Source organism: Ambystoma mexicanum, chromosome 9 (genome assembly GCF_040938575.1).
Source record: "Ambystoma mexicanum isolate Mex_15411 chromosome 9, UKY_AmexF1_1, whole genome shotgun sequence".
NCBI classification, from domain to species: domain Eukaryota; kingdom Metazoa; phylum Chordata; class Amphibia; order Caudata; family Ambystomatidae; genus Ambystoma; species Ambystoma mexicanum.
The window spans coordinates 1,345,632,631-1,345,647,862 of record NC_090931.1 but is presented as its reverse complement, the minus strand read 5'-3'; positions in this window follow the sequence as shown (position 1 = coordinate 1,345,647,862).

Sequence of the window (15,232 nt, the reverse complement as noted above, 5' to 3'; positions counted from 1 at the left end):
CTTTGTAAAGGGGTGACATAGTATATTTATTGGTCACCTCCTGATGGATCACCAATAGGAGGGGATTGATCGAATCATCAGTCATCTTGAGATGTAAACCAGCTCTTTTCTTTAAGACCATGGCTTTAAGGGAGGGTAGTCCCAGTTCTAATCTGATCAGGGCCATTGGTATCCCCGGGTGTAACCCGAGGATCCGTCTCCAGAACTTACCCTCCAAAACTTGTAACCATCCTAGGTCCATTGTATGTAGAGAATCAAGCCCATATATAATCATTGGTGCCATTACTTGGATATAGAGCTGACGCGTTCCCCAAAGGGTAAAGCCACCCTGTTTTTTTGTAAATGAGGCAATGAGTGAAGTGACTTGCATGGCTCTCATGGAGCGCCCCTGTCTGCACAATGAGTAATCCCCTAGGGGTTCAATATCCACTCCGAGGTAGCGGTAGGATGGAGCATAAGGGATGACACTTCCATGTACCATAAGATTCACCCTGGATGCTTTTTTACTCGTGAATCTCAGTACCTTCGTTTTATCTAGATTGATCTTCAATCCATTTATTCTGGCGTAATCCCACAAAGCGGTAGCAGAACGCCTCAAACCGCTTATGGTATTATCAAAGATCACAAGATCATCCGCATACGCTAATACCATACAATGCACCTCACCCACTTTCGGGGGACAGTTATTTGCTTCAGCCAGGGCTGCAGGGATGTCGTAGACATAAAGATTGTATACTAAAGGTGCTGTCACACATCCCTGCTTAACCCCACTATCTTGTATCACATTACGTGTTGAATTACCTTCCTGGTCCAATCTAAGGCATGCCGTTGTGTTATAATGGAGTAATTTTAGATAGTATAATAGGTTAGGTGGACATCCCAATTTCTCAAGTTTGGCCCATAACCTTAATCGCGGGATGGAATCAAATGCAGCCTGAAAGTCTATAAACAAAGCATACAACGGGGGCTGCCCCTTACTGAGTGCTCGTGTTCGAAGTAGTTCCATGACAAGTAGATTATGAGAGGTGGAAAACTCTCGTCTAAAACCGCATTGGAATCTACTAAGTATTTTAGCCTTATCAACCCATTGTTGCAATTCACTGAGTAACAGTGCCGCAAACAATTTACCAGAAATATCTAGCATCGATAATAATCTATAGTTATTAGGCTCCATACGGTTACCTTTTTTGAACACAGGGATAAGGATAGCTGTTTGCCAGGTGCGGGGGATTATTCCTTGCTCTAGAATTTTATTAAAGAGCAAAGAGAATAAATCAGCCCAAAACAAGGGATGGCTCTTAATCACTACATTCGCCAGACCGTTGGGTCCAGGGGCTCTAGATGATTTGAGGCTAATTATTTTTTCCAATATTGCCTCAGGGGAAACATCAATGGGCGGGGGAAAGGGCACCTCTATCCCCTCTTTATTTGGGGTTTCGATATCACCTCTGTTTCGGTCCAATAGAAATTTTTCCCACGTCTTCTTACTTATTGGGTTAATAAGGGGGCCCTTAACCTTCTCTCTATTTTCATTAAGAAGGGCCCAGATACCACGAGGATTTCTAGTGCAAATAGTTTGCACTAATTTTTGATACCTAGTATTTTTCTCGCGGGCCTTGATATTTTTAACCACTGTTCTATATCGATTTTTAATTTTTCTTAACTTCTCGCGGTACCCGGTTCCATATACATTCCCCCATTTAACGCTCCAAATGGCCGCTCTTAAATCTCTCTTGGCTTCCCTGATTTCTTTGTTAAAATAGGGCGTTGCTCCCCCTGTTTTTAACATATATCCCTTCTTGGCTAAAGCATGTTTACGAGTGAATCTGGATATCCAATCCTCAATTTCATTTATAGTCATATGATCAAAATCGTGGAGGCCCAGAGTTGCAATGGTTTTAAGTGACTCCGTAGCCAAATTGATATTTTTCTCTGACCACACAATTCTGGAGCCTACCACGTTTGTTTGGATGGTACCCATGTTCAGAACCGACGAAGGGCATAAAGGGATATTAAATGAGCACTGCAGTGACGCATGATCGCTCCATTCATTTTGCCTCACACTCATGTCGACTACTCTTGTCTGGAGCTCGGGGCACATAAATATATAATCTAATGTGCTAACAGCAGTTCCATTAGACCAGGTATTTTTCCCCGGTCGATCTCCCAGAGTTCTGCCATTAATCATGGCCATGTCCCAAGCTCCAAACAATTTGAGCCAACCCAGACCCCCAACATCCCTCTTTCCATGATTCATTTTGCATCTTGTGTTGAGGTCTGGATTTGAAGATATGCTTGATTCATCAGACATATGGCAATTGAAATCCCCCATGATCATCACAGCAACATTTCCTGCTTTTAGCCACCAATCGGATAACAAATCCTGTATCGCCTCCTGCAGAGAGTCACATACCAAGTCTCCTGGTGGATTATATAGATTAATTAATAAGTACCTTTCCAGGCCTTTCTCACCATGTAGTTCAAGCTCAACTGCCAATAGCTGTTCCTCAGCTTTACACTGTAATTTGCGAGACACAATTGAATTCACAATCCCGATTAGGAGCCCTCCAAAGGGGCGCCCCTTACTACCCCGTTTAGCAGGCGCTTGATGTATCACAAAGCCGTCAAATAATAACGGATCAAGAGACCACGTCTCTTGTAGGCAAATACAGCTATATTGGGCTATCATATGTGCAGAGCCTTCCGACCTCAACAAGTGAGAGAAACCTCTGCAATTCCAGGAGAGTAATGATAGACATCAATGGTTCTTAATCAATTGCGGAATTGCTTCTAGTAGGGACTTCAGAGCTTGCTGTATTTCCCTCAGCGCCGGGTTTTCCCCTCCCCTTATTATAGGCACAGTGTCTACCACAGTTACTGGTGTAGAATCCTCGGATTCCTGTGCAGGATCCTTCTCCAGGGGGTCCACGTCAATCTCAATGTCCACTATTAACAACTCTTCTTGATATTTCCTGATTAATTGTGCCGTGGTTGGAAAAACACAATGTATGGCAGATACATTGGGATTCGGACACCCCAGTGGTTCAATAAACAAAAAATCCTCCGATTTTAACACGCGCAATTGAGGTATATGATATAATCTTGCTAGCAACTCCGAGCGTGCTAACCAGGGGTTTTTGCCACTTGGGTATAAGTTCTCAATGAAGCATATACGCTGGGTAGATTTCTCGCTCCCAATTTTTTTCTGGTCCATTAAGCTAAGTTCATCGGGATCTTTCGCCTGTATCTCAGGGACGTCTTCCCCATGTGTATGTATACTGGATTCAAGGTCAGGATCTTCATATATCACAGAAGCTTCATTATCGTCCACTACAATTGGCTTTTCCTCAGATGTCAGCCAGTCTGTCAAGGGGCCCTTAGTCCTAGCGGCCCTTTGCAAGTCTGATCCAGATCTTTTCCAGACCTAGTAACACCCCTGGCCCAGCCTTAAGGTTGGAATCCCAACCGCCTCTCCACCATATTAACCCCCTGCCCCAAACGCCATATATATATTTTTTTTTTAAATCATTATTTTTTCAATTTGTTTGTTTCATTAAGAAATCATTCTCTGTTATTTTTTAATTTAACAAACTGGATACCAGCATGCATTACAGTATTAATTGATCAATTCAGATCTTAGTTTTCAACAAAGGCCAAACACTAAGCTCAGCGCCTCAGCAATGCACTATTCAATAACTGTATCCGCAGAAATAATCGAATGCAACATTACCTAACGAGAAATGACGGCATTTTATTTGGTCAAATGTATTGGGGATTTTTGTACATTTGTATTTACATATAGAAGGGGGTGAGGTAAGGGTATAGGTGGAAGTAATGGGAGGCGGGGGAGAGGGAAGTGGGTCTCCCCCTGCATTAATAAAAAAGAATCCAATCAAAATGAATGCAGTCATTTCTCCTTTGATATTTATTTTCCGATCATGGACAACCTTCAATGCCATGAGATCATAGTTTTTGCTTTTTTTGGATGATTGGCTAGATGCAGATTTTTTTTTTTAATCGAATGTTGCCCAAGTCTGTAATCTTCATCAAGTGCTTGGATTTCATGTACAATCGAGAAAGTCCCATTCAATCATTACACAGATACTTTCATTAATCGGGTCCCTTATCGACGCGGCATTTGGAAGAGTCTCTCATCCACATAAACATCTCGATAAGTTTCAGAACAGGGACAATTTGTCCTGGACAAAGTAGAGGCTTTGCAAAAGACTTTTTTGCACATGCAAGGGGACAGGGCAGCATCTACTCGGCTGGTGCCCTGGGCTCTTTCTTCACTTGGGCCTACTGGTACATCATCTTCTCCATCACTGGTGTCCTGTACGACAAGACTGTGCCCAGCCCAGAGGCGTCGCTAAGGGGCGGCTGAGGGGACAAAAGCCCCAGGTCTTTTGTTTGTAGCCCTGGATAGAAGCTCAGGGGATATAACCAAAAGGCGAGGTAGCTCTGAGTTCCGACATTAGCGTAGCCCCAGATCTTTTCCAGACCTAGTAACACCCCTGGCCCAGCCTTAAGGTTGGAACTTAACTAGTGGATGGAAGGGGCCAATCTTTAATCAGGGGTGTCACTGGACCCTGCCAGCCCATGGTTCTCACATTGAAGGATAGTTTGATAGAGTGAAGATTGACATTAGGGCCTATTTTATCAGCACCGGGAGACGGAAAGAGAATAGAAATGACGAGGTCTTCCACATGGAGGGAATTTAACAGCTATTCAAAGTGCTTAGTTTTTCCCAGGTTGGAGGTTCAGGTGTTCAACTCTCTAAATGACAATCGGGTAGCAAAGAACCACAGTGCCCTCTGTTGGCTACCTTTGGCACACATGATCAGCGCCGGGTGTTAATTTCACCTCCTCTTCCTTATCAAAGCTATTTTTCTGAGAGAAGCCAGAAGGATCTATTGAGCAGCGAATATCCATCAGAAATCTCCTGTTGCATTAGGGGGACTTGTGTGCCAGCACTTGTGCATTCAATTTGTCCTACTGATGATAGATCTATTTGCCAACAACAGCAGTGCACTTCTCCCAACTTTCTGATTAGAGGGTCCCAACTTTCTGCTTAGAGGAGTGGCCTTTAGGCCCGAGGGGGGTGCATTGCCTTTTCAGTGGCACCAGGGGCTACTGTAGACTTCCTTCTGAGTCTGACAATTACCTGGTTCTGAGTAAGATCAGGAAAGACAGAGATGAGGGTCTCCATGTACTTCCGTTCTGGACCCTGGTTTCTAATGCTGCAGGAGTTTGCAGTAGGGAGCCATTGAGAGCTGCTGATGGAGCCTTCACCCTTGTCAGGTCCACATCAGGATATCAGTCCATTTGTCTCAGGTGGTTGAGAAAAGTGGATTGATAGTTGAAAGGGTAACGCTGCAGTGTAAGGACTGCTCTTATCAGGTCCCGGTAAACATTCGGGAATCTGAGAAAACGTTTCACGATATCAGCACTGTAAACGTTTTGCCCTGTCTTGAGAAACATTCATCAAGGTATCGGCACTGGAAACATGTTGCCTTGTCATGAAAAACCACCGTCAAGGCATCAGCACTGAAACATTTTGCCTTGTCGTGAGAAACCTTCATCAAGGTATCAGCACTGGAAAAATGTTGCCTTGTCATGAGAAACATTCATCAAGGTATCGGCACTGGAAACGTTTTGCCTTATCATGAGAAACCTTCATCAAGATATCAGAACTGGAAACATTTTGCTATGTCGTGAGACACCTTCATCAAGGTATCGGCATTGGAAATGTTTTTTCTTGTCGTGAGAAACCATCATCAAGATATCGGCACTGGAAGCATTTTGCCTTGTCTTGAGAAACCTTCGAGTTAACGTGTTGCCTTGTCGTGAGAAACCTTCATCAAGGTATCAGCACTGGAAATGTTTTGCCTTGTCGTGAGAAACCTTCATCAAGATGTCAGCACTGGAAAAGTTTTTTCTTGTCGTGAGAAACCTTCATCAAGTTATCGGCACTGGAAACGTTTTGCTTTGTCGTGAGAAACCTTCATCAAGCTATCGGCACTGGAAACATTTTGCCTTGTCGTGAGAAACCCTCATCAAGATATCAGCACTGGAAACATTTCGCTTTTACACCTCTATATTACCAGACAATTGTGATTGTCTGATCCTGGAATTTGTTAGGGATGTTTTCATCTCATCCTCTCTGCATCTACTGTTAAAGACCAATTAGGTCCTTTAGAGAGAGGGAGGTGTGTCTGTGTCTTCAGTGGAGGGCCACCCAATTTTGAACCAAAGAGCAGGCTAACCGCTAACTTGCTAAAATGGTTATTTAGTTATGCAAGTCTGACAATGGCAGGTGGTCCTTTAGATAAGCTCTTTTCACCATTCGAGTGAAACTCCACCCTGACACTTAAGTATATTATTTAGTTTTAAGCGAAGTCCTAAGGCACTTTCGGCATGTTCCCCAGTTCCTTCCTCTTTCATGGACAAGAGCCAAAAGCATATTGTGCACCATATTCACATACCAGCCTATATGGGGAGTCAGATGGGAGACCACCCTCCCTCCTTTACTAGACAACTCAACACTGTGTGGTTTAGCCCCTTGTAGCACTTCTGACCTGCAGTATTCTTAGTGGAGACTGCCAGGTAGTGCTCCGAAAAGACCCATTTTCCACCATGAGTGCATCCCACACAATCTGGTGTCTGAAAATAAGTGTTGCACCTCACTTTGCCTCAGGGGTTCTGTTATTCCTTCATCACGGTGCACACATATCAGTCATGGCTGAATCAATAGAAACGTATACCACAGAGGAGTGCCCTGTTCTTCTTGCTACTGTATTATTGCCAACATACACCAGTAACGTGAAAGGACATGGCAGCTCAGTGACAGACATTCAACCAATAGACTCCCCACATGCAGATCTCAGCACGAGGAAACAGTCCGAGCTGCATGATATGATAGGTTATTTATAACACGCTTAAAACAGAGGTTGCTAAGCGCAGATCCGGGGATTGAACCTGTGTTGTTCCGTGTCATCTTGCTTGCAAGGCGAGCACGTTGCCCTGAGCTATCTTCCCGAGACTTTATGCAAAGTCTAGTAAGTGCAGAACACACCATTTTGGCCGGGGGATGGGCCGAATTCCCCAGGTGTGTCTTACCAGGTATTAGTTGTTCGACCATGGTGATTTTTCCTGTACAATCTGAGGGTTTGTAATATAGGTTTTATAGCATTGAATGAAAACCACAAGTCACAGAATGCAGAGAATTACATCTGGACTGGATGCGCTACTCACAGCTGATATGGAACAGCGGGAGTGCTCTAGTCAATGTCTGATGGTTTTGAGATCGCTTGAAGCCTGTGTACAGTGCCCTGCCCATGTCCAAGACTGGCACCCCTGAAATCACAGTTTTGCCTCTTTGAAAGGTAATGAGAACACTCGAAGCTGCAGGCTACTGGTTATGAAATACTAGAGTGCTCCAAGACAGTGCCACATCTATTAATCCCTGTGAGTATCTGGTGGGTGTTTAACCATCGTCTGGGGGGCGGGGTGCGGGGGTGCACTGACATTGCTCCGTGTGTCATTGTTCTATGTGACAGAGGGTCCCTGGCTTAAGAGGTCCCTCTGGTCCTCTACCTACTGATGCAAGGGCGGGTTCTCAAGCTAGCATGGACGGGCCACCAAAACACATGACTTTGGTCAAATCTATGAAGCCGCCCAAGGCACTGCTGGAGGGTAGTGCCTGGAGAGGCTCTGGGTGGAGGGTGGCACCAGGCTAAACGGCATGACATTGATCGAGAAAGACAGAGCCTATACACTATGGTGCAGACAGAATGGGTGGAAACTAGGCCCTCAGCTATGCACATTAAATCCTTTCCTGTGCTATCTATAGACTTCCTAAACAATGCCTGTCCGCCAGAGGAGCCGCCTTGTAAAGCAGGGTAGCACACTCAGACGAAGACCCCTCACAGGGACCTCTTCCTACATCCCAATTCCTCGTAACCCTGACTAACCAATCCAACCATACAGACCCACACATGCTTGAGTCCCTCCGTTGGTAGGGTGAACTCCCACCGAGGTTCACACAACCCCCCAAAAGTCCTTTTCCATGCAGATCTCCCACACGGGATCCAAGATGAAAAAATAAAAAAATAAAGAAATGGAATAATACAGAGTTCCCAATGAGATCCATGCAGAAAAGGCAAACAATGAAAGAATGGGATCTCACTGGCTGGGCATGGGCTTATATTACAGGCATGGGGCCTCATCACGAGTTTGGCGGTACCCCTTAAATCTGGTGGTAGCGCTATTACCGCCGGATTTAAGGGTCTGCCAAATCAGGGCTTCGGCGGATTTCTCCCCAGCTTTGAGCTGGGGGGAAATCCACCGAAAATTTGCGCTCATACCGCCGGCGGGAAATCCGCCAGCGGTATGAGCGTGAAATTTCCCCATTGAGCCAAATGGGGAATGGGGCATTCCCGAATGGGCTCAGTGGGGAATAGGAATTCCATTACCACCAAACCTGTGATCCGGCGCTAATAGCGCCGTGGGGTTTGACGGTAAGGCAGATAGCGCCAGCGCTATTAGCGCCGGCGTTACCACCCAACTCGTGATGAGGCCCATGGAATGATACACATTTCCCAAATGAGATTTATAGTACAGATACTTGGAAGGATGGAATAGAATGTGAAAATGGTAACTTGAGCAGCCTCACTCTACTGCACAGAGCAGCTGTGTACACAAAAAAGGTAACAACCATACAGGAGAGTGAAAGGCAATTCCGAACAATACAAGCTATGCACTAGTCTAATGTATGTGAGTGCAATTAATCTGACTCCTACCCTTGTCCTATCAATATAATTATCCTTATAAATTATGGTGGAGCCACAAAGCTTGCTGTGTAGCGTTTAGAGGGTCTGTGTCTGCACTAACCATTGCCAAAGTATATGTTACATGGAGCCGAAGAAGAACATAAAAGGGATGCAGTAACTAGAGAATGCAGATATTCTACAAGGCATCAAGAAAGCAATAAGGATACGTGACATTTTGGCTCAAGGTGAAGAAACTTATGCCACAGAAACAGATGAAGATATCATTTTACACATGTACAGATGCAGAAGAAACGCAAGCAGCAAAGTCCTTGTGAATCTAGTTCTAAGCTTCTAGTAAATAGACTGCGGCAAGCGTCAACATCCACAGGAATGAGAGAATTATGGATGTTTCCACCAAACGTATTATAGCAGGAACACATCAGCAAAAAGGCCTCATTTCAGTGTGTTGCAGTTAAAAAGCAGACATCGAATTACAAGCAGGGTATTAGTGAAAGGCGAGTCTGCTTGTTGAGACAAATGGTGGCACTCTGCATAGTACATCCCACTTTTCAAGCAGGCAGTTTCCCCACCAGGCCACTTTGCTGCCACCGTGCCCTGTTGAGAATTGCTGCATGAGCCTTTCACGCAAGGACACAGAAGAGACTGCAAGCCAGATCCGTGCAGTGCTTAATTTGTGGAGGTGTTTGCCAGGGCTCGGCCCTGGCAGTTATTTTTGAGCCCTGGCACTTAATGTCTCAGACTGACTTTAATTATGAAGTGGTGTTAGTCAGTTCATCCATCAACCTCAATGAGCAGGTGCGAGCCGTAGTGTAACCCCAAATATGTCTACACCGTGGCGAGCAGCTATGGGTGGTGGCGGCAGCGGTGGGGAACTGCCCACCCACAGTGTCCCAGGAGTGCTAGAAAATATTTGTGCCCTGACACTTATATTTTTGCAAATTAAGCACTGGATCAGCGACTGGTAAGGAGTGGCAAGGGAGGTGTGGGTTTTGGTGGGTGAAGTGCACGGGCCAGAAGTGTGGGGGGAGGAGTGGGGTTTAGCGGGGGATCGCAGGGTGCAAGTGTGTACCTGAGACAACAGAAGGGAGTGTGTACGTGGTGCAGGAGGGGGCTGAGGGGCCTATCGTCGGTAGCTGCAGGTGTGTCCCCGGCACAGCAGTAGAGGCACAGTGCCAAAACAGGACCTGGGAAACCATAGCTCGGCAAAAGTGGCCTGCAGGTAATTTTCATGGATCCCGCTGCACACTAGTATTGAAATCTGAGCTGGGCTTGTGATGCGTTAAATACGGTGCCAGGGAACTCAGACACTCAGGTGTGCATGACCTGTAACTCGCCTGAGCCAACATGCAGGTAGTGCCAATATTTATTCAAAAGAGTGCAGCAGATTTGTAAAGCATAGCTACTCAGGACACTGAGGATTAAGATGCTGTATGGTGGGCCAGGAATTGGCATTAACAAATCCATGTCTTCCTACTGTGTGGGATGATGGTGAACATCTGATACAACCTTAGCAGAATTGCATCATGTTTAGATGAAATAGTGCATAGATCTTACTGCAAGCCTGTGCCAAACAATGTGCCCTGAATGTATTTGCAAAGAAGTGCATTGCAATGGGTTACACTGTCCAACAATGTATTGTATTTATGTACATCTTTGCACCTGTTTGTCCACTTTGATATGTATCTAATATGTTCGTTTTTCTCTACAATTTACCAAAAAAGAGTATAACAAGAATGCAGAACTTTTTGAATACCCAAAGAAAACCCTCTTCATTTAAAAAAAGTAAGGCGTTGGGTAATAACTGCATTTCATCACTAGCTAAATAATAAAAAGCTACGTAAACTCAACTGTTTTCGCTCTTCTATTTCTCAATCAATTGATTGAAAGTTAGCAAAAAGCAGACTTTTCTGCAGCAATATAAAGCATGAAAAAAATAGGTATTCTTTACAGAAAATATATGTAAAGACATAAATGCATGTGGCAGGCCGCCACGCTTTGTTTCCAAACAAAGTACCCTAAAGCTATGATGTGGATAGCTACGGGATCATATTTATTTAACAGATGGTCATTCATTACCATTCACATTTGGAAAACACTACATGGCACGGATGGCATCAGCAGTCACATGAGCATACACATGACGGGGAACACAGCAGCCGGGCCGCTTTCCATTTACACCGTGATATTGCCATAGTTACGCGCAAGGCACATAGACTTACAAGGAGAGTCTAGATGCACTTCCAGGCCTTCAGCGACTCATAGCAAATGCTTTTAACTTCCTTTTCAAGTTTCCTGTTAATAGGGGTGGCAGTGGTCAATGGGTAAATGACAATATAAGAAAAAATAACAATCACAATAGAATCATGACAGAAGACGATATGTGAAGTTGGAATAGCCCGAGCCGTTTTTATTTTTATTATTAGAATGATGCAGGCAAATCTGTCTCTGAAAATGAGGTCTCCTAATCAGACTCCTCCCTGTATCAAGAAAAGCATAATGGGCACATGTCCACTATGCTTTGACTGAGCTTCTCTACTGACATCTCCCAGCAGTTTGGCCACATAGCAGTCACAAAGTTGCATATGCATTCCTGCCAGCACCTTAAGTCCAGCATGTCAGGATCTGTGAATAACTGTGGTAAATCCTGAGCCTAAATTAAATTGTATAATTGTGGCCCCAGGATCTGGTGGCAGATGACAAATCTAAATATAAGTCATGTCTGGTTATGACATGATGATCTTTGGGTCTCCACAATTATATTGTCCAAAACCTATTGGTGTCATTTTATTATCAGCTTGCATACTTGTAACCTTTCTGGCTAGGGGCCCAAGCGCATTTACTGTCTGGGATTGAGTTTCACCAAAAACTAACCATTTAGGAATGTTCACAGCAGAAGCTGTTGTCTTCCCTGGGAAAGTATTCTGACCTCCCAGGAAAGAAGGAACTTCCCCTGAGGACCAGGGAGCGTTCCAGTGCTTCAAAGGCCAGACTCTGCCAGGCCAAAGGAAGTCACACTAGGATGTTAATTAACAGAGGCCCTTTGATGCCTGCAGACAGAGGAAGGGGCAGAGTAGAGTAGCCCAAAGGAAGACCTGCCTGTTTGAGAGAGAATTTGCCCTCTTGGAATTTCCAAGAGCTCCAAAACCTCATGTCCCTATTTCCTGCAAGGCAAGCCCTTAGGCTATGATATAATCAGGCAAGAAGACTTTGAAACAGCAATCAGGAATTAACCCCTTGCAAAGCTTTAGAAGGGAACCAATCTACTGTAGCCTTATGTCTCCCCTTAGTTGATTCATCTTTGAATACTTGAAGAAGAAAGATTTATTTGGAACCATGGTGGGAGTACAGTCCACTCCAAAGTCTTCCGCCATAGAGGCGAAGGCCAACCAAGATTTGCAAGAAAAAGTCAAACTCTTTCCTAACCATCCTAACGGTATATTTGGGGTGACCTGTTGGTTGGACAAGGCCTATTGCAGTTGGGGTCACTGGTACTCAGGATTCTGCTCACTGGATGTGACAGAACCCTGGAAGTGCTCAATAAAACATTCCTGGCTTGGTAATGCATCTTCAAACCTCTTTGACACCAGTTTGGGCATCTTCAACAGCATCAAAGCTGCTGCAAGGGAATCACTGGAGTAATTTTCAACCATGTCGCTCAACTGCCTCACGCATCTCTGAGTTTCACTTAAAGCTATCGCCAAAGCTCCACTAGTCCACATCCGTTACCCTCTGAGTCTTCTAGCAACCCCAACGCGACACCGCCTGCCTGGTTACCAGCTTCTTTGCTCTCGAAGCCATCACAGCTGCAGTACCACAACTCTGTAATGAGCCATTTGAGACTGTGCACTACAAGGGCAAGTCTTTACTTCTCCTCATCCGAGACAGCCTACTTACTCTTCCAGCCCTGGCAACCCAACATTGAAGATCATTTCTCAGCATCTGAATTCCACAAGCCGTTGCACTGCTAAAGCTCACCACACCATTGGATCCTGTCAATGCCACTCCTCAACTCAACCGCGCTCAAAGCACCCAGGCTCCTGTTTTAATGCCAAAAAGTTTTCAAAGCAAGAATAAACATACTGATAGAGTTTCTGTGCCCGTGGCCTATGCGCTTGAGACTTGTAGGATCCCACGGTGTACCGTTTAAGGACATTGCCAATATGGGTGAAATTATGGAGTTGAAAATGTTATGTACTCTCCTAGCATACTGCTGAATCATAACATTGAGTAGGTACGGCAAAATGTCATGTTTAAACAACTGTTTCTTGGCTGTGTGAGATGAGGCTTTACGCTTTACTGAACATGTCCTTGTGATGCAGGCTCTTCGTCTAGTGTGTAGTCATGCTCGCCTTAACATCTCTCGTGTCTGACAGGTTTCCCTTTTGACACATGTAAGTGTGTTTTTATAGTGTCCCTCAGCCCTGGGACCACCAGGGAATGGAACGCTGTGGATCAGGCTGCCGAGTGCAGCACAGCAACAAAAGGCGCGAAGACGGTGAGACGGTTTGTAGAGAAGGAGCCAAGTACCCCACCTCAATTAACCCGCCCCTTTTACCTGTATGCTGGAAACCAGAGTATGTGACGTATACAGAACAGCAGAATCGACAGAGAGCAGAGTATGGACTCAGTCCAGTACCAGTGAAAGGGTCAGTACCTAAGAGAATCTGGGAGCCAAGGTACCCATTGAGAAAACCATATCTGCATACAAAGAAATATGATGGACATCTGAATGAAATCCCTGAAGAAGCAGAGCCAATAAACGCAAGGATGAATGGTAGTATCACTAACCATTGCCAAAGTATATATTACATGGAGCCGAAGAAGAAGAACATAAAAGAGATGCAGTAACTAGAGAATGCAGATATTCTATAAGGCATCAAGAAAGCAATAAGGATAAGTGACATCTTGGGCTCAAGGTGAAGAAACTTATGCCACAGAAACAGATGAAGATATTAAATCATTTTACAAGTGTACAGACGCAGAAGAAACGCAAGCAGCAAAGTCATTGTGAAGCTAGCTCTAAGCTTATACACAGGAATGAGAGAATTATGGATGTTTCCACTAAACGTATTATAGCAGGTTGGACATTAGCAAAAAGGCCTCAGTTCAGTGTGTCACAGTTAAAAAGCATACATTGAAATAAAAGCAGAGTATTGGTGAAAGGCGAGGCTGGGCGAGCCAAGAAGCCAAGGTCTTATCAAAACTGGAGTAAACTGACTTTGGATACAAAATCGTGTGAAAGAACAAACCTCCCTGTCAAAAGGAATGAACATAACGAGGAAGACATCAAAGGTCTATTAGAAAATAATATAAAATACACAAAAAGGCTTGATTCTCTAGTCACATGGAAGCATGAAGTTGGATGAACGAGGTGGTCACACCTACGCATGAAGGCAGACTGTGCTTCTCACTCCCTAATTTTCTCAGAGCTAAGAACACTTGCAAGGACGAAGTTCAAAGGCCTAATTGACAGTAGACCACTGAGGTGATGATGGATTGATATGCTAACTGGTGGGAAGTTAAAGTTAAGGCAACCTCGCCAGCATCTGGATGGCCAGCCTGCAGGCTGCTAACGTAGGTGGAAAAGTACTGAAGGTGGATAGAGTGCCAACCAATTGTAGAGGCCCTGCATATTCAGGGGTCCTATAGTGTGTAAACCAATGGGACTTTGTGTATTTAGTGACGTTCATAGTGGTCATTTTGAAGGGAGGGCTTAGTTGCCCCACCTAATGTTAGGTAACCAATCACATAGTTACACTTTTTAGACTAGTATGGATCATATATTTCGACGTTCACTCAGAACCAATAGCCCATGCTTATAGGTTTTCGTAGTTTGCCACGTAGGATGACGTTAATACACATGTGATTTAGACGTCATTGATGACATATTTTGCTTATAAAAGAGCATTTTTTTCTTAAAGTACTTTGAGTTTGAACATTGAGCGTTTGCGTTGATGTTCTTTATGCTCCCTATTTTAGATAATTTACATTAAAACAGTCTTCCTTTTGTCAACTTTCTGAGTCGGCTCTATTATTGATGTATGAGTAAGGTCTGCATCCCCATCCATCTTGAGGGTAATTGCTGCTCATCAAAGGGGCTGGACTCTCCAGTTCAGGTTGAACACATCTTTATTCATCTGCAAGATCGGGCAACCCCCCCTTCTCCTTCCACGTCACTTCCTGCCCCGATGTCCCACCTCCCTGAACTGCTTTACCCAACATGACCTCCCCCCAAATTAAACATTAACACAGCTCTATTACTATATTTCTTCAATGAGTTTTGAAGTCCTTGTTCTCGCTCTTTGAGGTCGTTGGCATCCTTTTGCTGAAAGTTCAGATCGAGCATCGACCATCAGGTCCCGTGGTTCACCCTCTTCCGAGTCCACGCCATCACCTTGATAGGACTTGTTAGAGGAGTAACTGCACTCCTTTACGTGAGA